The sequence below is a fragment of the Triticum dicoccoides genome, chromosome 5B, assembly GCF_002162155.2.
Source record: "Triticum dicoccoides isolate Atlit2015 ecotype Zavitan chromosome 5B, WEW_v2.0, whole genome shotgun sequence".
Classification (NCBI taxonomy): Eukaryota; Viridiplantae; Streptophyta; class Magnoliopsida; order Poales; family Poaceae; genus Triticum; species Triticum dicoccoides.
In genome coordinates this window covers 245,687,003-245,711,799 of record NC_041389.1, presented here as the reverse complement: position 1 = coordinate 245,711,799, position 24,797 = coordinate 245,687,003, and positions in this window count along the sequence as shown.

Here is a 24,797-nt window from a genome sequence, read left to right as displayed (position 1 = left end):
ACAGTTCATAGTCAAAAAAAAGATAGTATGATACACTATCAAATTGTTTTTGATCCTCTGCCTGGATTGTTCTAATCCGGACAGAGTCTCAGGAGCTACTGTCTATACATGGGTTCAGCCTTGCATATAAAAAAACTTGTAAGGGAATTACATCGAATACCTCAAAGCCCGTGAGTAGGCTATTGAAGGCTTCGGTCACTCCGCTCTTCACGGACCAAACATTTTCCATAACCGCACCCATTAGGGTGCGGTGCTCCTCCATGATGGAAGCGCATTGCAGAGGCCTCCGATGGAGCTGCTGCTCCTCCCCCCCTCTGTTGAAGGGGGTGTTGAACCGAGTCCGGAGCCACATTGGTCTCCTGAACGGTGTTTGACAAGGGCCCGAACTGTTGAGGCCCCCCACCCTCGGTGGTCATGGGGGTCGCCATGCCCTGCTCTACGGCGTCCAAGGTGTTACCCTCATGTGTTTTCTGGACGGCCTCGTCCGCCCCTCCTCGGCCAGGAGAGGTCCTTTGGGACGACACCTCGGTGTCCTCCATGGCAGGGGGGAGAAGGCTCGCGATGGTCCATCGCTCTCCACCTCTTCACGCAGCATAGAATTCCCTGATGACGTTGAGGGAATCGGGATATCGCACGGAGGGCTGAAAGGCAAATGAAGATATGATTTATATAACAGAGGCAGATTAAGCGAAAACTGAACAAGTAAGGTTCTTTACTTACATTTCGGCCAGGGGCTTCTCCCTTTGGACCCTCTTCAAGCTGTGTTCGGACTCTAAGTCCGAACTAACCGAGAGGGTTATCTTCCCCCTCTTCGGCGTTGCTCCCTCCGGATTCTCGGAGGTTGTCCTCTTCCTCCTCCACGTCTGCGTGGAGAGTCGTTCTCCACCTCCTCCTCCTCCTCTTCGTCCTGGTCTTCCTCGTGAGAGGAGACAACCTCGGTCTCTCCGGACACTACGTCCGAAGAACCTTTGCAGCAGGGCCCGTCCTTGGGCCCCTTGCCCTTCTTCTTGGTCTTCTTCTCCAGCGCCTGATAGGGCACCGGGACCAGCATCTCCTCCAGCTGAGGAGTGACTGGGTCTTCTGGCAACGGAGCCGGACTCTTAATCTGCTCCGACTTCTTGATCTAGCCCTGCAGAGAGGTGGGTTGATAAGTTTCGTACTGATCGAATATATAGACCAGATATATCTTCGAAAAATTAACACTTACTAGAGTGGCCGGGTTCTTGGCGTCGAGGCCGACGTCTTCGGTCTCCATGGGCCCGCTCTTCTGCGCCTTGAAGAGTAGCTTCCACATTCCCTCATGCATCATGCTGAGGAAATGTTGCAGAGTCCGTGGCTCCTCCAGATTGAACTCCCGCATGGGGAAAGTCCGGCGCTGACGGGGGAGGATGCGACAGAAGAGCATAATCTACACTACGTTTGTTAGACCAACATTCTTGCTCAGCATGTTTGTGATGCGCGTCTGCACCTCCATCTGGGACCCCCAATCGAGGACCTTTGCGGTCCAGGAGATGAGCCTCATGCGGGGTCCGGATCTGAACTCCGGAATCGCCGCCCACTTAGTGCGGTGCGGCTCAGTGATATAAAACCACTCTTGTTATATCTTGAAAGTTTCGACGAAGGCCCCCTTGGGCCATGTGACATTGGGCAACTTGCTTATCATGGCCCCGCCACAATCCGCATGTTGCCCGTCGACCACCTTTGGCTTCACATTGAAGATCTTCAACCATAGGCCAAAGTGTGGGGGAATGCGGAGTAAAGCCTCACACACGACGATAAACGCCGAGATGTGGAGGAAAGAGTTCGGGGCCAGAACATGGAAATCTAACCCGTAATAGAACATGATTCCCTGAACGAAGGGGTGGAGTGGAAAACCTAACCCCCCAAGGAAATGGGGGAGGAAGACGACCCTTTCGCCGGGCTCAGGAGTGGGAATGATCTGACCCTTGGGGGGAGCCTGTGCGTGATGGTTGCGGCGAGGTATCCCGCACTCCGGAGATCCTTTATCTCCTTCTCCGTGACGGAGGAGGCCTCCCAGTTGCCCTTGGAACTGGATCCGGCCATGGTCGGAGGAGGTGGTGGTGGTGGTGAGGAAGACAGAAACTTTTCGGGCACTAAGAGCTTGGGAGATTGGAAGGCTGAGGAGACTGGAAGGCGTGGGAAAGAAAGGAGAAATCTATTGCCCTCTTATAGGCGGTAAAAATGCCAACCGTCCCCCCGCTTGCGCCTTGAAGCTTGCCTATTCCCAATGAAAGTGTGCGCCGTCGACAGTTGGATTACCCAAATTTTATTGATGAGCAATCCCGTATTAAGTGGGCATGGTCTCTGTTTTGACAGGACGGGCCAATGGGGCTTGGCCTCGAAACACGGAACGCGGGATGAGAAAATGGTTCAAAACGCCGAAGGGTCAAGTCCGACGCTTCAACGAAAAAAGTTGTCAGTAAAAGACACTATTCTTATTTTTTATATATCTTGCCCTCACGGCTAAGGGTTGTGTTAATTATGCAAGGCCAAATACAGTTCTTTTACGATGGAAAGCTGACGTGTATTGTTCAGGGAACCCGCCTTGCAATGTCGAAGATAATCTGCGCGCCGAACACGTAGTCATTGAAAACTGGTTCAGGGGCTACTAAGGGAGTCCTGGACTAAGGGGTCCTCGGGCGTTCGGTCTACTGGATATGGGCGGACTGATGGGCCGTCAAGATACAAAGCGGAAGATCACCTCTCGTGTCCGGTACAGACTCCCGTATACATGGATGGCAAGTTTAGGTGTCCGGATATAATATTTCCTTTCTGTTAAACCGACTTTGTACAACCCTAAGCCTCTCCGGTATCTATATAAACCGGAGGGTTAGATCCAAGGCAAGATCATAACATTACTAGGCTAGCCAAGCTAGGGTTAGCCATTACGATCTTGTGGTAGATCTGGTCTTGTACCCCTCTATACCCTTCGAATATAATCAAGTAGGAGTAGGGTTTTACCTCCATCAAGAGGGCCCGAACATGGGTAAACACTGTGTCCTTTGTCCATTGTTACCATCAATCCTTAGACGCACAGCTTGGGGCCCCCCTACCCGAGATCTGCTAGTTTTGACACCGACAATGGGTGTGAAGCGCTGATGTGCTAGTACATTTGATTGTGACCTATTCTATTTTTCTAGCTGAACTTTTTTTAGAAAGGGTTGTACGTCAACTTAATGTAATAGCAGAACTTATTCTATTGTCTATCTGTTTTCTTTGCACAACATTCAAGATATTTCCCCGCCATTTGTAAATACGATGAACCGTTATGTACGAGTTCGTTGGTTTCAATATAGCCCTACTAGTAGTGATCCACTGCTTCCACCCTGATTGTGCCGCCTGCGTGAAATTTTTGTATGCAAGTTTAGTGTGCCATGATGTTCTATATGATTGTGTCAACTATATAAGTTTTTACTGAGCATCAACAACGCATAGGGCTGAAAGATGTATTTACGAGCATTGATCGATGGCTCTCTCTCACACACACACAAACACACACACACACACACACAAGTGGGACCCATTGAATTATTTCTTCGCTCGTGACAACTTTTAATTAGGTTCCACTGTACTCTAACTTTTTTCTTAAGTTATTAACTGAGCTCATTGACTTCAAAAAGTTGTACAGAAGCATTGTTTGGGCCTTCCCGATGTCGCTAAATGTGGGCTGAGTAGTCATGTAAAGTTGTACTGTACTACACAGGCCTTTTTTTGAACATCAGCAATGCAACTCGGCCGATAGTTGTACACAATATCCGGATCAACTTGTTATTCTCCGCCCCACTGGGCTGCAAATCTTTCCTAGGAGGGATGCATTAGGCTTAACAACAAAATGGGCTTTAAGAAATAATAAATGGGAAGTAATTATAAAAACTGGGCAGTAACTATAAAAAATGCACCAAACACGTAATTAGTTTAAAAAATATTATTATTGGATTTTGAAAATTTTAATTTCATTACTTGTTGCGCATGCAATATTTCGTTGGATTTTTACGTAATACAGATTTATTTGGAAATTATATTTAATCTGACTAGAAATTTCAGGATAAAAATATTTCGGATCCCATCAAAATGTGGGAAATTTTAATGAATTCTATTTTGAGCGGTTGGTTGAAATTATTAATCGTTGTCCTAGCTTGAAAATGGGTTGTACTTTTAACAAACTGTAAATGGGTTGTAGTAAATTCCATTAGAATTCAAAAATGGGTTGTACATTCTTACAAATCCCAAATGGGCTATATGTCATCCGCCACACACTGTGGGCCTACTAAGTTTACGCATACGCAAGGCTTTGTCAACTTATAGTCAACACATGGTTCTAGCAGCAGTGGCCGTTGGATATCCATCCAGCGGATGCCGTGCTTCTTCTTCAATCTCGGATATTCTTGCTTCAGCCGCCCAAAAAATGATTCCTCCCCCTGACATCTGGGGCGCACCGTTTCAGAGGCTGACCTATGGGCCTACTAAGTTGACGTGTACCAAGGGCTGTGTCAACTTAGTCAATATAAACGATTCTAGTTGCAGTGACCGTACGATGTCCATCCAACGGTCGTCGTGCTTCTTCTTGCTCTTGCCGCCCAAACCAGCGTCGGCCGTGTCGCCTGCTCCTACCTGCTGTGTTCGGTTGTGCTGCCACCCCTGGCCATGCCATCCCTCTATACTCACCCACACCTCCTATTATTCTCCGGCTACGGTAGCCTCACACTGTAGCCAAAAGCAGTCAACCCACGTACTCCCCTCCGTGTGGGCGTCCACTGCCACATCTTCCCCGGATCCGCAATGTTCCTTCCTAGGCCTCGCCGTCGTCCACCGCCTTGGTGGTCTCGGTGCGGGGTGGCCAACGTGGTCAACAAAGGACAACCATCGGAAGAGGACTTTAGGCGGTGAGGCTGATAGCTAGACCCACCAGCTACATCTTCGAACACAAGGAAGTGCCTCCTTATTACTCGCAAAAATAAAAACCATTCCTTCCCCTGACAACTAGGACCGACTAGCTATATCTTCGCACGCAAGGAAGTGCGTCCTTATCCTCACTGACCGCTGGGACCCACCCGGTCAAAGCGTACATAGAGTTTTCTGTCTGGTCGCGAACGCATACGTACATACTGGTCGATCGGTCCCTTTGCAAGTATGAACCATGGCCGAGTAAGTAGCGACATGTGTCATTGTAGAGCACCCGACATAGCAGTTCACACAATCCCGTCTAAGTCCTATACACGTACGTACAGCCATAGGGCAAGAAATAGGGCCACGTGCGTACATACGAGGGGGTCTCGAGCGTGTACTCGGGCATATATATGGACGACCAGGGCTTATGTACATGGAGAGGCAACAGACGGTAGCAATGACATCATGTTCATCGGGCAGCGAACTGACTGGGTCGGAACGGAGAAACAACATCCTGTTCATCGGGAGGCAACCGACTAGGTCAGAATGCGTTTTATTCAACGGGAGCCAACCGGCTTGGACGGAACAGCCGAAGCGGGATCTGGCGTACCGCAGAACGGAGGAAACGGCCTTCTATTCGACCGGCCACGGTCAAAACAGGATCTTGTTCATCAGGAAGGGTCTGGCGTACCGCAAAACGGAGGAAACAGACTTGTGTTCAAGTGCCTACGGTCTAAATGGGGTTCTGTTGATCGCGAGGGTGTGGCGTACCGTAAAACAAAGGAAACGGACTTGTGTTGGAGCACCTACGGTCGAAACAGGGTCATGTTCGTCCACCATCTACTACCTCGCTCCAGCCTCCATGGGATACTGTTCATCCACTGTCGACCTCCTCCAGCCTCCATGGGCTATAGTTCATCCACGACTACTATTCATCCAGCCTCCAATGGCTGCTATTCATAGAGCCTCCATGGGGTCCTGTTCATCCACCCCAACCGGTTGGGTTGCTGCTACCTCTTGAGCTTGCGTGAGTTTTTCCCTTGAAGAGGAAAGGGTGATGCAGCAAAGTAGCATAAGTATTTCCCTCAGTTTGAGAAGCAAGGTATCAATCCAGTAGGAGACAACGCACAAGTCACCGAATACCTACACAAACAATCAACAACTTGCACCCAACGCGATAAACGGGTTGTCAATCCCTTCACGGTTACTTGCAAAAGTGAGATCTGATAGAGATACATAAACGGTAAAGTAAATATTTTTGGTATTTTCGGTTTATAGATTGGAAAGTAAAGATTGCAAAATAAGGAACGGTGACCGAAATTGGCAAGTTGACGGGAAACTAATAAGATGTAAACGAGATTCAATATAATGGAAAAGAGACCCGGGGCCATAGGTTTCACTAGTGGCTTCTCTCGAGATAGAAAATATTATGGTGGGTGAACAAATTACTACCGAGCAATTGATATAAGAGCGCATAATTATGATGATATCTAAGGCAATGACCATGAACATAGGCATCATGTCCATGTAAAGTAGACCGAAACGATTCTGCATCTACTACTATTACTCCACACATCGACCAACTCCTGCTTGCATCTAGAGTATTAAGTTCATAAAGAACAAAGTAACACATTAAGTAAGATGACCTGATGTAGAGGAATTAACTCAAGCAATATGATGAAAACCCCATCTTTTTATCCTTGATGGCAACAATACAATACGTGCCTTGCTGCCCCTACTGTCACTAGGAAAGGACACTGCAAGATTGAACCCAAAGTGATACGTCTCCAATATATCTATAATTTTTGATTGTTCCATGCTACTATATTACCCCTTTTGGATGTTTATGGGCTTTATTTTACACATTTATATCATTTTTGGGACTAACCTACTAACCGGAGGCCCAGCCCATATTGCTGTTTTTTTTGCCTATTTCAGTATTTCGAAGAAAAGGAATATCAAACAGAGTCCAAACGGAATGAAACCTTCGGGACCGTGATTTTTGGAACGAACGTGATCCAGAGGATTTGGAGTGCAAGCCAAGAAGCAGCCGAGGCGGCCACGAGGGTGGAGGGCGCGCCCATCCCTATAGGGCGTGCCCATATCTCATGGGCCCCTCGGGCGGCCACCGACATACTTCTTCCTCCTATAACCTTCTGTATCCGCGAGATCCCATCTTGGAGCCTTCACTGGTGCTCCACCGGAGGGGGAATCGATCACGGAGGGCTTCTACATCAACACCATAGCCCCTCCGATGAGTTGTGAGTAGTTTACCACAGACCTTCGGGTCCATAGTTATTAGCTAGATGGCTTCTTCTCTCTTTTTGGATCTCAATACCATGTTCTCCCCCTCTCTTGTGGACATCTATTCGATGTAACTCTTTTTGCAGTGTGTTTGTCGAGATCCGATGAATTATGGGTTTATGATCAAGTTTATCTATGAGAAATATTTGAATCTCCTCTGAATTCTTTTATGTATGATTGAGTTATCTTTGCAAGTTTCTTCGAATTATCAGTTTGGTTTGGCCTACTAGATTGATCTTTCTTGCAATGGGAGAAGTGCCTAGCTTTGGGTTCAATCTTGTGGTGTCCTTACCCAGTGACAATAGGGGTTGCAAGGCACGTATTGTATTGTTGCCATCGAGGATAAAAAGATGGGGTTTATATCATATTGCGTGAGTTTATCCCTCTACATCATGTCATCTTTCTTAATGCGTTACTCTGTTCTTATGAACTTAATACTCTAGATGCATGCTGGATAGTGGTCGATGCATGGAGTAATAGTAGTAGATGCAGGCAGGAGTCGGTCTATTGTCGCAGACGTGATTCCTATATACATGATCATGCCTAGATAATCTCATATATATTCGCTTTTCTATCAATTACTTGACAGTAATTTGTTCACCCACCGTAATACTTATGCTATCTTGAGAGAAGCCACTAGTGAAACCTATGGCCCCCGGGTCTATCTTTTATCATATAAGCTTTCAATCTACTTTTATTTGCATCTTTACTTTTCCAATCTATATTATAAAATACCAAAAATATATTTATCTTATCATACTATCTCTATCAGATCTCACTTCTGCAAGTGGCCGTGAAGGGATTGACAACCCCTTCATTGCGTTGGTTGCGAGTTCTTTGTTTGTTTGTGTAGGTGCGTGGAACTTTTGAGGACCTCCTACTGGATTGATACCTTGGTTTACAAAAACTGAGGGAAATACTTACGCTACTATTGCTGCATCACCCTTTCCTCTTCAGGGAAAACCAACACAAGCTCGAGATGTGGCACGAAGGATTTCTGGCGCCGTTGTCGGGGAGGTGTTCGCTCAAGTCAAGACATACCAAGTACCCATCACAAACTCATCTCCCTCGCATTTACTTTATTTGCCATTTGCCTCTCATTTTCCTCTCCCCCACTTCACCCTTGCCGTTTTATTTGCCCTCTCTTCTCCTCTCTCTCTCTCTCTCTCGCTTGTCTTTTTGTGTGCATGTTTGTCCTTATAGCTTTGCCTAAGAATACCGACCTCCTTCTCAGAAGGTTGGAAGAGATTGAATCAAACGTTAGAAGTTTTATGACTTTACAATTTGAGCATAATAATTTCTTCAGAAAAGAGCTTAAAGAACAAAAAGGTTTTTGGGGGTTTATGAATAAGGAGCTTGATGATATGTCTAAAGAATTTTATGGTTTGAACTCTCAAATTACCCGACTTGAAAATTCAATAGCCCAAATTTCTGACATGCAAGCTACCTTAGTCAATAAGATGGCTGCCTAACCAGAAAAGTTAGGTGAAAATAATGATGAAGATCTTAAAGTTATTGATGTGTCCCCTATGAGATCTTTGTTTTGCAATGTGAATCTTGATAATAATGGGACTGGAGATGAGTCAACTTTAGTTAGAAAGGTGTCCCAATAATTCAGAGTTTTTAGATCTTGATGCTAAATTTGGTAAAAGTGGGATTGGAGAGGTCATGACTTTAAATAGCATTGAACCCACTATCTCGGATTTCAAGGAGTTTGATTATGATAATTGTTATTTAGAAGGTTGTATTTCCTTATTGCAATCCGTTGTTAATTCTCCTCATGCTTATAGTCAAAATAAAGATTTTACCAAACATATCGTTGATGCCTTAATGCAATCTTATGATGAAAAACTTAATTTGGAAGTTTCTATACCTAGAAAACTTAATGATCAGTGGGAACCCAGTATAAAGATTAAAATTAAAGATCATGAGTGTTTCGCTTTATGTGATTTGGGTGCTAGTGTTTCCACGATTCCGAAAACTTTATGTGATATTCTAGGTTTCCATGATCTTGATGATTGCTCTTTAAATTTGCACCTTGAGGATTCCACCATTAAAAAGCCAATGGGAAGGATCAATGATGTTCTCATTGTTGCAAATAAAAATTTGGTGCCTGTTGATTTTATCGTTCTTGATATAGATTGCAATCTTTCTTGCCCTATTATTCTTGGTAGACCTTTCCTTAGAACGATTGGCGCGATTATTGATATGAAGGAAGGGAATATTAGATTCCAATTTCCATTAAGGAAAGGCATGGAGCACTTTCCAAGAAAGAAATTTAAATTTCCTTATGAATCTATCATGCGGGCTACTTATGAATTGAGTGCCAAAGATGGCACTACTTAGATCTATCTTCGCTTTTATGCCTAGCTAGGGGCGTTAAACGATAGCGCTAGTTGGGAGGCAACCCAATTTTATTTGTGTTTTTTGTTTTTGTTTATGTTTAGTAATAAATTTTGCATCTACCTTCTGTTTAAGATGTGTTTTTATGTTTTAATTAGTGTTTGTGCCAAGTAGAACCTATAGGATAACCTATGGTGATAGTTGATTTGATTCTGCTGAAAAACAGAAACTTTGCACGCAAGAAATTAGTTTTGTTAAATCACAGAAACGTTCTTTTGTGTTGATTCTTTTTCTTGTAGATCAATAGACAAATTTTATAGGACTTCCTATTTTGGTAGGATTTTTAGAGTTCCAGTAGTTTGCGTTAGTTACAGATTGCTACAGACTGTTCTGTTTTTGACAGATTCTGCCTTTCGTTTGTTGTTTGCTTATTTTGATGCATCTATGGCTAGTATTAAGTAGTATGAACCATAGAGAACTTGGAATATAGTAGGTTTAACACCAATTTAAATAAAGAATGAGTTCATTACAGTACCTTATGTGGTGGTTTTGTTTTGTTTCACTAACGGAGCTTATGAGATTTCCTGTTGAGTTTTGTATTGTGAAGTTTTAAAGTTTTGGGTAAAGATTTGATGGACTATGGAATAAGGAGTGGCAAAAGCCTAAGCTTGGGGATGCCCATGGCACCCCAAGATATTCAAGAATAGCCAAAAGCCTAAGCTTCGGGATGCCCCCGGAAGGCATCCCCTCTTTCGTCTTCGTTCATCGGTAACTTTACTTGGAGCTATATTTTTATTCGCCACATGATATGTGTTTTGCTTGGAGCGTCTTGTATGATATTAGTCTTTGCTTTTTAGTTTACCACAATCATACTTGCTTTACACACCTTTTTGGAGAAGCCCACTTTATTAGAATTTGCTAGAATACTCTATGTGCTTCACTTATATCTTTTGAGCTAGATAGTATTTGCTCTAGTGCTTCACATATATCTTTTAGAGCATGTCGGTGGCTTAATTTTGAAGAAATTGTTGATCTCTCATGCTTCATTTATATTATTTTGAGAGTCTTTTAGAACAGCATGGTATTTGCTATGGTTATAAATTTGGTCCTAGAATGATGAGCATCCAAGTTGGGTATAATAAAAACTATCATAGAAGGGACATTTACATCTATGCCCCTAATTTGCGCCCACTCTCAGATTTACCCCTAATTTCAAATCCTACTCAAATTTGCCCCTCCGCCGTTAGGTGCACTTACAGAAATGCACTTTTGTGCCGTTACCGTCCGGTCAAAGCAGGTCAAAGTCGGTCAAAGGGCATTGATCATCCTAAAAAAATATAGCCAAAAAATCTAAAAAATCTGAAATTTTGTGAGATCAAAGATACTCAGGTTCGCAAGGTGCGTGCAAATTTTCGTGCTGTTTGGGCATTCCAGGAGCTCATGTCAAAGGAAAAAACAATAAATATGTAAGCCTGTGAACAGTAAATTCAAAAAAATAGCAAGAAAATTCAAAAAATATGAAATTTTTAGGCATCAGAGAGGCTATGGTCTACAAGGTGCGTGCAAATTTTTGTTGTGTTTGGACATTGGAGGGGCTTGTGGAGAAAAAAGCAAAATTTGGCTTGGGAAAAAACTTGGGAAAAAATGACTGTTTTGTTTTTTCTTGCTAGAGCTCCTCGCATGTCATTTGATCACAAAAACTTGCAAGCACCTTGTGCACCCAAGCCTCTTTGATGCCAAAAAAATTCATATTTTTTTGAATTTTCTTGCTATTTTATTTCAAATTTACTGTTCACAAGCGTGCATATTAACTGTTTTTCCTTGCCACGAGCTCCTGGAATGTCCAAATAGCACGAAAATTTGCACGCACCTTGCGCCCATGAGTATCTTCGATCTCACAAAATTTTAGATTTTTTTTAAAAAAAATTCTATTTTTTCCAGGACGGTCAAAGTTGTTTGACCGGACGGTAACGACGTAGAAGGGCATTTCTGTAAGGGCACCTAACGACGGAGGGGCAAATTTGAGCAGGCTTTTGAATTAGGGGTATATCTGATTAGGTGGTTCGAGTTAAGGATAGAAATGCAAATGGCCCATCATAAAAAGTGCATAAAACACTAGGATCAATTTGATGCTTGATAATTGTTTTGAGATATAGAGGTGGTAATGTTAGAGTCATGCTAGTAGGTAATTATGAAATTGAGAAATACTTGTGTTGAAGTTGGCAAGTTCCGTAGCATGCACGTATGGCGAAAGTTGTGTGAAAAATTTGTTGCATGAGGTGCACTTTTGATTGTCTTCCTTATGAGTGGCAGTCGGGGACGAGCGATGGTCTTTTCCTACCAATCTATCCCTCTAGGGTCATGCGTAGTAGTACTTTGCTTCGAGGGCTAAGTAGACATTTGAAATAAGTATATGAGTTCTTTATGACTAATGTGAGTCCATGGATATACGCACACTCACCCTTCCACTTTGCTAGCCTCTATTGTGCCGCGCAACTTTTGCCGGTATCATGGAACCATTATTTACCTTCCTCAAAACAGCCACCATACCTACCTATTATGGCATTTCCATAGCCATTCCGAGATATATTGCGATGCAACTTTCCACCGTTTCGTTTATTATGACATGCTTCATCATTGTCATATTGCTCTTTGCATGATCATGTAGTTGACATCGTATTTGTGGCAAAGCCACCTTCATAATTTTCATACATGTCACTCTTGATTCATTGCATATCCCGGTACACCACTGGAGGCATTCATATAGAGTCATATCTTGTTCTAGTTTTGAGTTGTAATTCTTGAGTTGTAAATCAATAGAAGTGTGATGATCTTCATTATTAGAGCATTGTCCCAGTGAGGAAAGGATGATGAAGACTATGATTCCCCCACGGGTCAGGATGAGACTTCGGACTTTACGAAAAGAAAAAGAAAAAAAGGCCAAAAAAAGAAAGAAAGGCCAAAGAAAAAAAGGGAAAAAAGAGAAAAAAGAAAAAAGAAGAAATAATAATAATAAATAAGAGAAAAAGAGAGAAGGGACAATGCTACTACCCTTTTTACCACACTTGTGCTTCAAAGTAGCACCATGATCTTCATGATAGAGAGTCTCCTATGTTGTCACTTTCATATACCAAGTGGGAATTTTTCATATAGAACTTGGCTTGTATATGCCAATGATGGACTTCCTCAGAATGCCCTAGGTCTTCGTGAGCAAGCGAGTTGGATGCACACCCACTTAGTTTCTTTTGTTGAGCTTTCATATATTTATAGCTCTAGTGCATCCGTTGCATGGCAATCCCTACTCACTCACATTGATATCTATTGATGGGCATCTCCATAGCCCGTTGATACACCTAGTTGATGTGAGACTATCTTCTCCCTTTTTGTCCTCACAACCACCACCAAATACCACCATAGTGCTATGTCCATGGCTTGCGCTCACGTATTGCATAAGAGTTGAAAAAGCTGAAGCGCGTTAAAAAGTATGAACCAATTGCTCGGCTTGTCATCGGGGTTGTTCATGATGGGAGTATGTTGTGTAATGAAAATGAAGCATGACCTAACTATATGATTTTGTAGGGATAAGCTTTCTTTGGCTATGCTATTTTGATAGGACATGATTATTCGTTAGTATGCTTCGAAGCATTTTTTTTAGGTTTTATAAGCTTTTATCTTGAATCATTTGGATCTTAACAATCATGCCACAGTAAAGAAAATTACATTGAGAATTATGCTAGGTAGCATTCCACATCAAAAATTCCGTTTTTATAATTTACCTACTCGAGGACGAGCAGGAATTAAGCTTGGGGATGCTTGATACGTCTCCAACGTATCTATAATTTGTTATTGTTCCATGCTATTATATTACCCCTTTTGGATGTTTTTGGGCTTTATTTTACACATTTATATCATTTTTTAGACTAACCTACTAACCAGAGGCCCAGCCCATATTGCTGTTTTTTTTTGCCTATTTCAGTATTTCGAAGAAAAGGAATACCAAACGGAGTCCAAACGGAATGAAACCTTGAGGAGCGTGATTTTTGGAACGATCGTGATCCAGAGGACTTGGAATGCAAGCCAAGAAGCAGCCGAGGTGGACATGAGGGTGGAGGGCGTGCCCCCTATATCGTGGGCCCCTCGGGCGGCCACTGACGTACTTCTTCCTCCTATATATACCCATGTACCCCGAAAACATCCAAGGAGCCAAGGAAAAACAATTTCCACCGCCGCAACCTTCTGTATCTGCGAGATCCCATCTTGGAGCCTTCGCCGCCACTCCACCGGAGGGGGAATCGATAACGGAGGGCTTCTACATCAACACCATAGCCCCTCCTTATGAGTTCTGAGTAGTTTACCACAGACCTTCGGGTCCATAGTTATTAGCTAGATGGCTTCTTCTCTCTTTTTGGATCTCAATACCATGTTCTCCCCCTCTCTTGTGGAGATCTATTCGATGTAACTCCTTTTCCGGTGTGTTTGTCGAGATCCGATGAATTGTGGGTTTATGATCATATTTATCTATGAGAAATATTTGAATCTCCTCTGAATTCTTTTATGTATGATTGAGTTATCTTTGCAAGTCTCTTCGAATTATCAGTTTGGTTTGGCCTACTAGATTGATCTTTCTTGCAATGGGAGAAGTGCTTAGCTTTGGGTTCAATCTTGCGGTGTCCTTACCCAGTGACAATAGGGGTTGCAAGGCACGTATTGTATTGTTGCCATCGAGGATAAAAAGATGGGGTTTATATCATATTGCATGAGTTTATCCCTCTACATCATGTCATCTTTCTTAATGCGTTACTCTGTTCTTATGAACTTAATACTCTAGATGTATGCTGGATAGCGGTCGATGTGTGGAGTAATAGTAGTAGATGCAGGCAAGAGTCGGTCTACTTGTCACAGACGTGATGCCTATATACATGATCGTGCCTAGATAATCTCATAATTATTCGCTTTTCTATCAATTGCTTGACAGTAATTTGTTCACCCACCGTAATACTTATGCTATCTTGAGAGAAGCCACTAGTGAAACCTATGGCCACCGGGTCTATCTTTTGTCATATAAGCTTTCAATCTACTTTTATTTGCATCTTTACTTTTCCAATCTATATTATAAAATACCAAAAATATATCTATCTTATCATACTATCTCTATCAGATCTCACTTTCGCAAGTGGCCGTGAAGGGATTGACAACCCCTTTATTGTGTTGGTTGCAAGTTCTTTGTTTGTTTGTGTAGGTGCGTGGGACTTTTGAGGAGACTCCTACTGGATTGATACCTTGGTTCTCAAATACTGAGGGAAAATACTTATGCTACTATTGCTGCATCACCCTTTCCTCTTCAAGGAAAACCAAGGCAAGCTCAAGACGTAGCACAAAGCTAAGAACTTCTCCCATTGCAAGAAATATCAATCTAGTAGGCCAAACTAAACCGATAATTCGAAGAGACTTGGAAAGATATCAAATCATGCATATAAGAATCCAGAGAAGAACCAAATAATATTCATAGATAATCTAATCATAAATCCACAAATCATCGGATCTCGGCAAACAGACCGCAAAAGAATATTACATCGAATAGATCTCCAAGAACATCGAGGAGAACATGGTATTGAGAATGAAAGAGAGAGAGAAGAATCCATCTAGCTACTAGCTATGGACCTGTGGGTCTGTGGTAAACTACTCATGCATCATCGGAGAGACATTGTATCGATGAAGAAGCCCTCCCTGCCCCCCTCTGGCAGGATGCCGGAAAAGGTCTCTAGATGGGATCTCACGGGTACAGAAGGTTGCGGCGGTGCAAAAGTGGTTTCGTGGCTCCCCTGGATGTTTTCAGGGTATAAGAGTATATATAGGCGAATGATGACCCACAAGTGTATGGAGTCAATTGTAGCCCTTTTTGATAAGTAAGAGTGTCGAACCCAACAAGGAGCAAAAGGAAATGACAAGTGGTTTTCAGCAAGGTAATGTCTGTAAGTGCTAATATTGTAAGTAGTGGAGTAGTTTGGTAGCAAGGTATTTTGTAACGAGCAAGTAAAAATAATAGTAACAAAAGTGGAGCAACATAGACCAATCCTTTGAGGCAAAGGACAGGCCAAAACGGTTTCTTATGATAAGCAAAGTGTTCCTGAGGGTACACGAGAATTTCATCTAGTCACTTTCATCATGTTGGCTTAATTCGTGTTCGGTACTTTGATAATTTGATATGTGGGTGGACCGGTGCGTAGGTGCTGTTCTTACTTGAACAAACCTCCTACTTATGATTAACCCTCTCGCAAGCATCCACAACTACAATAAAACTATAAAGTATATTCTAACCATAGCATTAAACTTTTGGATCCAATCGGTCCCTTATGGAATTGCGCATAAATTGGGGTTTAAGCTTCTGTCACTCTCGCAACCCACCATATAATAACTACTCCACAATGCATTCCCTTAGGCCCAAATATGGTGAAGTGTCATGTACTCGACGTTCACATGACACCACTAAGAGAATGGCAACATACATACCATCAAAATATCGAACACATATGAAGTTCACATGATTACTTGCAACATGATTTCTCCCGTGACCTCAAGAATGAAAGTAACTACTCACAAATGATAAACAATCTCAAGATTAGAGGGGTATTAATAGCTTAATGGATCTGAACATATAATCTTGCACCAAATAAACCATATAGTAATCAACTACAAGATGTAATCAACACTACTAGTCACCCACGGGCACCAATCTATAGTTTTGATACAAAGATTGAACAAAAGAGACGAACTAGGGTTTGAGAGGAGTTGGTGCTGTGAAGATGTAGATGAAGATAACCCTCCCCAAGATGGGAGAGTTGTTGGTGCTGCTGATGATGATGATTTCCCCCTCCGGGAGGGAAGTTCCCCCGGCGGAATCGCTACATCAGAGGGCAAAAGTGCTCCTGCCCAAGTTCCGCCTCGAGGCGGCGGTGCTTCATCCCGAATGTCCTCTCCTTTATTTTTTTCTATGTCCAAATGACTTATATACCAGAAGATGGGCACCGGAGGTGGGCCCGGGAGGGCAGCACCCACCAGGGCGCGCATGGGCCTCCTGGCGCTCCCAGATGGGTTGTGCCCACCTGTTGGCCCTCCTCTGGTACTTATTTGCTCCAATATTCCTTCAATATTGCATAAAAAATCCTTGGGGAGTTTCAGCTCATTTGGAGTTGTGCAGAATAGGTAGCTTGACGTAGCTTTTTCGGGTCCAGATTTCCAGCTGCCAGAATTCTCCCCCTTGATGCATACCTTGCATATTGTGAGGGAAAAGGCATTAGAATTACTCCAAAAAGCATTATTATACAATAAAACAACATAAATAACAGTATGCAAACATGATGCAAAATGGACGTATCAACTCCCCCAAGCTTAGCTCACTTGTCCTCAAGCGAAAACCAAAATTGAAAAACATGTCCACATGCTTAGAGATAGAGGGGTCGATAAAAAACAAAAATACGGACATAGCAGCATCATGTGACTTATTATAATAGCAAAAAACTTTAATATAAAACTTTTATTACAGGAATTTTATCATAGACTTCTTATGAACAAGTGACAATTCATCACAATAATGAAGTATAAATCATAAACTCCATTGGAAACCAACAAACTATGTTCTCAGTCAACTTTGCAACTACAATTCATCATCTTTTCAGGAAGGGTCACGTATCAGAGCCTTTAGGCAAGTCCACATACTCTACCATCATTTAGTCTTCTATGATTGTTAACACTCACCGCATACACATGAGCAAAACGTTTCAATCTGACACAAAGAAAGATAGGGGCTTATAGTTCCGCCTCCCAATACACTCACCTCAAGGGTGATGTCAACAATAATAACTTATGCCACCCATATTCAACTGGACGTATGTGCCTAGATCTTTCCTCACCACATGATGCTTGCCAAAGGAGAAAAATAAAAGGAATAGAGAGAAAAACATTGACTCTTGCATAAAAGTAAATACATGAAAGTAAAATATAGGCCCTTCGCAGAGGGAAGAAGAGGTTGCCATGCGCTTTTTGTTTGTATGCTCAACCCCTTAGTGAAAGAGAACGTCATGTTATATTCCCCTTGTGATGGCAACCTTTATTATGCAGTCCGTCACTTTTAATCTTCATCATCACAAGTTTGTACAACGCTCAATTTTCCCTTACACTAAATGATCTCACATTTTCATAAGCAATTTTTATTGCCCTTTTTTCACCGATGACAACTTACTTGAAGGATCTTCCTCAATCCATAGGTAGGTATGGTGGACTCTCAAACAAGATCGGGTTTAAGGGTTTTGGATGCACAAGTAGTATCTCTACTTAGTGCGGAGTTTTTGGCTAGCAAAGATAGGGGCAAGCACCACATGTTGAAGGATCTATGACAATATGACTTCTATGTGAATATGAACAAACATAAATCATTAAGTTGCCTTCCTTGTCCAACGTCAACAATTTTGGCATATAATATTTTGATGGGTGCTCACAATAACAAAATATTTCCATGATAATATATTTATATGTGAATCTTCTCTTCCCTTATTAATTCTTTTATGTGTTGCATCATTGACCAATGCTATGTTTGTAAATCTACAATAAAATTTTCTACTTATATTTTTCCTCGTGTAATGTCATCACTTACCATAAGATTAGCATATGATCTTTTTCTTTTATTTCCTTTCTTGTAATTGCAGCAAGAAAGTAAAGAAGGCAGAACTCAAACTAAACTTTATTATATCTCGCACACGATTACAAGGATTGATCACTAAGCAAACTCACAAAAAGCAAGGATCGAACCAAACTTTTATTCATCTAATAGCAAAAGATAACCATTGATCAAACTAAGAAAATAAAGGCAAAAGATAGTGGATATTGATACGATACCGGGACACATCCCCCAAGCTTATCGAGATCCAACAGGAGTGCCCATACTCAATACTCATTTTTCTTTTGGTGGTGATGAAGAAGATGGTGGTGATGAAGTAGATGCAATCCGATCTTTAAGGATCAAGAGGCTCTCCTATCTTTAGATGACTCTTCGCAAGGAAGTAATGTGCTCCATATGCAAAATATTTTCATGTTTGAGATACTTATTTTGTATACGAACTGTATCAATGATCCTGAAGGCTGCAATCTCAAGGAGGGTAAGATGAGCATAGTAAGGTTCAAGGATATCTTCCTCTTCCACATCAGCGGGCAATGCTTGCTTGTCCATCGGCACTTGATCTCCGGGTGCGTCCTTGCTCTTGACCTCCTTAGCTGACCCAACGGGATCTTCTCTCTTCAGCTCGATCTTCATCAACCAAGCATATTCTTCCATACGATCAGAGGGGGGAGAAGACATGATGCGTGGCTCAACAGATCTGACAGAAAATAGCAAGAAAAGAAAACAGGATATTTCTCTGTGATACGGAGGTTAACAGGTTCGGGAGGTATATATAGATTTTTTATCTTGGGGAGCAAGCAAAATGGAAGAAAACGGAGATTGGAAAGTACCTGAGGTGGGCACAACCCACCTGGGCGTGCCAGGCAAGCTTAGCGCCCCCTAGTGTATCGTGCCCACCAGGGTCACTTTCCTGGAAGTTTCTTATTTTCCTAATTTTCTAAATATTCCAAAAACTGACAAAAAAATATTTTTGCGGATTTTTCGGAGTCCGTTTAGTTACCGTATCACGTACCTCCTTATTTCTATGATTCTGGAGTGTTCCTGAAGGACTCTTTTATGTGTTCTTCCGGTGTTAGCGTTTGGATAACATTGCTTTCAACATTGATTGGTGTACCTGAGATATAATGTTTTATTTGTTGCCCATTGACAACCTTCGGGTTAGTCCCTTCGGCATTATTTATTTTGATAGCTCCGGATAGATATACCTCCTCGATGACATAGGGTCCTTCCCATTTGGAGAGGAGTTTTCCTGCAAAAAATCTGAAATGAGAGTTGTACAAAATAACCTATTCTCCGACTTTGAACTCACGCTTTTGGATTTTTTTGTCATGCCATCTTTTAAATTTTTCTTTGAATAACTTACATTTTCATAAGCCTGGGTTCTCCATTCATCTACTGAGCTAATATCAAATAACCTCTTTTCTCCAGCAAGTTTGAAATCATAACTAAGTTCTTTTATTGCCCAAAATGCTTTGTATTCTAACGCAAGAGGTAAATGACAAGCTTTTCCATAAACCATTTTATATGGAGACATACCATAGGATTTTTGTAAGCTGTTCTATAAGCCCAAAGTGCATCATCTAATTTCTTAGACCAATTGTTCCGGGACCTATTAATAGTCTTTTGCAAGATTAGTTTTATTTCTCTATTGCTAAGTTCAACTTGACCACTAGACTTAGGATGATAAGGTGACGCAATTCTATGGTTAACATCATACTTAGCAAGCATCTTACGGAAAGCACCATGAATAAAGTGTGAACCACCATCAGTCATTAAATATCTAGGGACTCCAAACCTTGGGAAAATAACTTCCTTAAGCATTTTAATAGAGGTGTTGTGATCAGCACTACTGGTTGCAATAGCTTTTACCCACTTAGTAACATAATCAATAGCAACCAAAATATGTGTATACCCATTAGAGGAAGGAAAAGGTCCCATGAAGCCAAATCCCCAAACATCAAATGGTTCAACTACAAGTGAATAATTCATAGGCATTTCTTGACGCTTAGCAATATTACCTATTCTTTGGCATTCATCACAAGATGAGACAAACTTACGGGCATCCTTGAAGAGAGTAGGCCAATAAAAACCATATTGCAATACCTTGTGAGCGGTTTTGTCTCCCGCGTGATGCCCTCCATAAGCTTCAGAGTGACATTTCCGTAGGATTCGTTCCTATTCATGCTCAGGCACACAACGTCTAATAATACCATCTACTCCTTCTTTATAAAGATGTGGGTCATCCCAAAAGTAATGTCTTAAATCATAAAAGAATGTTTTCTTTTGTTGGTATGTGAAGCTAGGTGGTATGTATTTAGCAACAATATAATTAGCATAGTCAGCATACCAAGGTGTACTGTGAGAAACATTTATTGCAACTAGTTGTTCATCAGGCAAGTTATCATTAATTGGTTGTGGGTCATCAAGAATATTTTCAAGTGTAGACAAGTTATCAGCTATGGGGTTCTCTGCTCCTTTCCTATCAATAATATGCAAATCTAATTCTTGTAGCAGAAGAATCCACCTAATGATTCTAGGTTTAGCATCTTTCTTTTCCATAATATATTTTATAGCAGCATGATCGGTGTGCACAATTACTTTAGAATCAGCAATGTAAGATCTGAATTTATCACAAGCAAACACCACTTCTAAGAATTCTTTTTCAGTAGTAGCATAGTTCCGTTGAGCACTGTCTAGAGTTTTAGTTGCATAATGAATAACATTTAGTTTCTTATCAACTCTTTGTCCTAGAACAACACTAATAGCATAACCACTAGCATCACACATAATCTCAAAAGGCAAGTTCCAATCAGGTGGTTGAACAACAGGTGCAGTGATTAAGGCTTTCTTTAGTGTTTCAAAGGCTTCCATACAATCATCATCAAACACAAAGGGAATATCCTTTTGCAAAAGATTAGTAAGAGGCCTAGAAATTTTAGAGAAGTCTTTGATAAACCTCCTATAGAAACCATCATGACCAAGGAAACTACGAATACCTTTGATATCTTTAGGACATGGCATTTTCTCAATTGCATCAACTTTGGCTTTGTCCACCTCAATGCCTCTTCCAAAAAAATTATGGCCTAAGAAAATACCTTCATTAACCATAAAGTGGCACTTCTCCCAATTCAAGACAAGATTTGTTTGTTCACATCTCTGCAAAACAAGATCAAGATTGCTTAAACAATCATCAAAAGACTTCCCATAACTAGAAAAGTCATCCATGAAAACCTCAACAATCTTTTCACAAAAATCAGAGAGGATAGCAGTCATACATCTTTGAAAGGTAGCAGGTGAATTACATAAACCAAAAGGCATATGTCTATAAGAAAATGTTCAAAAGGACAAGTAAAAGTGGTCTTTTCTTTATCAGATTGTAAGACAGGTATTTGTGAAAAGCCAGAGTATCCATCAAGGAAGCAAAAATGTGTGTGCTTAGATAATCTTTCTAACATTTGATCAATATAAGGCAAAGGGTAATGATCTTTTCTAGTAGCTTTATTTAATTTTCTATAATCAATTACAATTCTATAGCCCGTGGCAATTCTTTGTGGAATAAGCTCATTCTTGTCATTAGGAACAGTAGTAATACCTCCCTTCTTAGGGACACAACGAACATGACTTACCCATCTACTATTAGCTACAAGATAGATTATACCTACTTCCAGAAGTTTCAATATTTCCATTCTTACCACTTCTTTCATTTTCAGATTTAACCGACGTTGGTGATCAACAACGGGTTTAGCATCGGGTTACATATTAATCTTGTGCTGACATAGAGTGGGACTAATGCCCTTAAGATCATCAAGAGTATATCCAATAGCAGCCCTGTGCTTCCTTAGAACTTTCAATAATCTTTCTTCTTCGTGTTCTGAAAGGTTAGCACTAATAATAATAGGATATATCTTCTTTTCATCAAGATAAGCATATTTCAGAGTGTCTGCAATTGTTTTACGTCAAACACAGGATCACCTTTAGGTGGAGGAGGACCTCCTAGAGTTTCAATAGGCAAATTGTGTATAAGCAGAGGTTGTTGTTCGATAAAGATTCTATCTATTTCATTTCTTTCACGCATATGCAAATCATTTTCATGGTCTAACAAATATTGTTCCAAAGGATCAGTAGGAGGCACAACAATAGAAGCCAGACCAATAATTTCATCCTTACTAGGCAAATATTTCTTATGAGGTTGTTTACAAAACTTGGAAAAATTAAACTCATGAGATTCATCACCAAAGCTAACACCGACAGTTTGTTTCTCACAATCTGTTTTAGCATTGACGGTGTTCAAGAAAGGTCTACCAAATATAATGGGACAAAAGTCATCTTGTGGGGTGCTCAGAACAAGAAAATCAGTAGGGTGTTTTATTTTCCCACACAAGACTTCAACATCTCTAAGAATCCCAATGGGTGATATAGTATCTCTATTAGCAAGTTTAATAGTAACATTTATGTCTTCTATCTCAGCAGGTGCTATTTCATCCTTAATTTCTTGATATAAGGAGAAAGGAATAGCACTTACACTAGCACCTAGCTCACATAACCCATGATAACAGTGATCTCCTATCTTAATTGAGACAACAGGCATGCCAACAACTGGTCTATGTTTATCTTTTCTTTCAGATTTAGCAATTCTAGAAGCTTCACCACAGAACTAAATAACATGCCCATCAATATTATCCACTAAGAGATCTTTAACCATAGCAACACTAGGTTCAACATCGATTTGTTCAGAAGGTTTGGGTGTTCTAACATAACTTTTGTTAACCACAGTTGAAGCTTTAGCATGTTCCTTCATCCTAACAGGAAAAGGTGGTTTTGCAATATAAGAGTGGGAACAACTGGATCAACATTGTAAATGACAGTTTCTTCTCTAGCTTTTACCGGTTCTTTAACTTCTTATTTAATTGGTGGGTGATATTCAAACCACTTATCCTTAGGGAGATCAACAAGAGTAGCAAAAGATTCACGAAAGGAAGCTACTGTCTTAGAGTCAAGTCCATATTTAGTGATAAACTTTCGAAAAGCATCGGTATTCATAAAAGATTTAACACAATCAAACTTAGGTTCAATACCTAACTCTTTACCTTCATCGAGTTCCCAATCTTCAGAGTTGCGTTTAATTCTTTCTAAGATCCCATCGGAATTCAATAGTCTTCTTTACAAAATAACCAGTACAAGAAGTATCGAGCATGGATTGATCATTACGAGAAAGCCGAGCATAAAAGTTCTGAATAATAATATCTCTCGAGAGCTCATGATTGGGGCATGAATATAACATTGACTTAAGCCTCCCCCAAGCTAGAGTGATACTTTCTCCTTCACGAGGCCAAAAATTATATATTCCGATCATGATGAACTAGATGCATAGGATAAAATTTCTGATGAAATTCCAATTTCAAATGGTTCCAGTTCCAAGATCCAATATCATCGCATAACCTATACCATGTCAATGCTTTTCCCTTCAAAGATAAAGGGAAAACCTTCTTCTTAGCTTCATCTCTGGGCAAACCTGCAAGCTTAAATAATCCACAAATTTCATCCACATATATCAAGTGCATATCAGGATGTTCAGTTCCATCTCCTGCATAAGGATTAGCAAGCAGTTGTTCTAACATACTCGAAGGAATTTCATATTTGATATTTTTAGTAGGTGCAGTAGGTTGAGGAGTAACTAATTGTGGTTCCGGTCGAGGTGAAGATACCCCGAACAAACCCCTCAAAGGATTGTTTTCCATAGTAGCATGTGACAATAAATTTCAGCACGTAGTAATAATGTTTCCTTACCAATTTCCACTTACCAAGAGCGCTTCACTCCCCGGCAACGGCGCCAGAAAATTGCCTTGATGACTCACAAATGTATGGGGTCAATTTTAGCCCTTTTAGATAAGTAAGAGTGTCGAACCCAACGAGGATTAGAAGGAAATGACAAGTGGTTTTCAGCAAGGTAATGTCTGCAAGTGCTAAAATTGTAAGTAGCGGAGTAGTTTGGTAGCAAGGTAATTTGTAACGAGCAAGTAACAATAATATTACAACATGCAACAAGGTAGCCCAATACTTTTGAGGCAAAGGACATGCCAAAACGGTTTCTTATGATAAGCAAAGTGTTCTTCGGGGTACACGGGAATTTCATCTAGTCACTTTCATCATGTTGGCTTAATTTGTGTAAGGTACTTTGATAATTTGATATGTGGGTGGACTGGTGCTTAGGTGCTATTCTTACTTGAACAAAACCTCCTACTTATGATTAACCCTTTCGAAAGCATCCGCAACTATGAGAAAAGTATTAAGAATAAATTCTAACCATAGCATTAAACGTTTGGATCCAATCGGTCCCTTGTGGAATAACGCATAAACTGGGGTTTAAGCTTCTATCACTCTCGCAACCCACCAGATAATAACTACTCCACAATGCATTCTCTTAGGCCGAAATATGGTGATGTGTCATGTAGTCAACGTTCACATGACACCACTAAGAGAATGGCAACATACATACCATCAAAATATCGAACACATATCAAGTTCACATGATTACTTGCAACATGATTTCTCCCGTGACCTCAAGAAC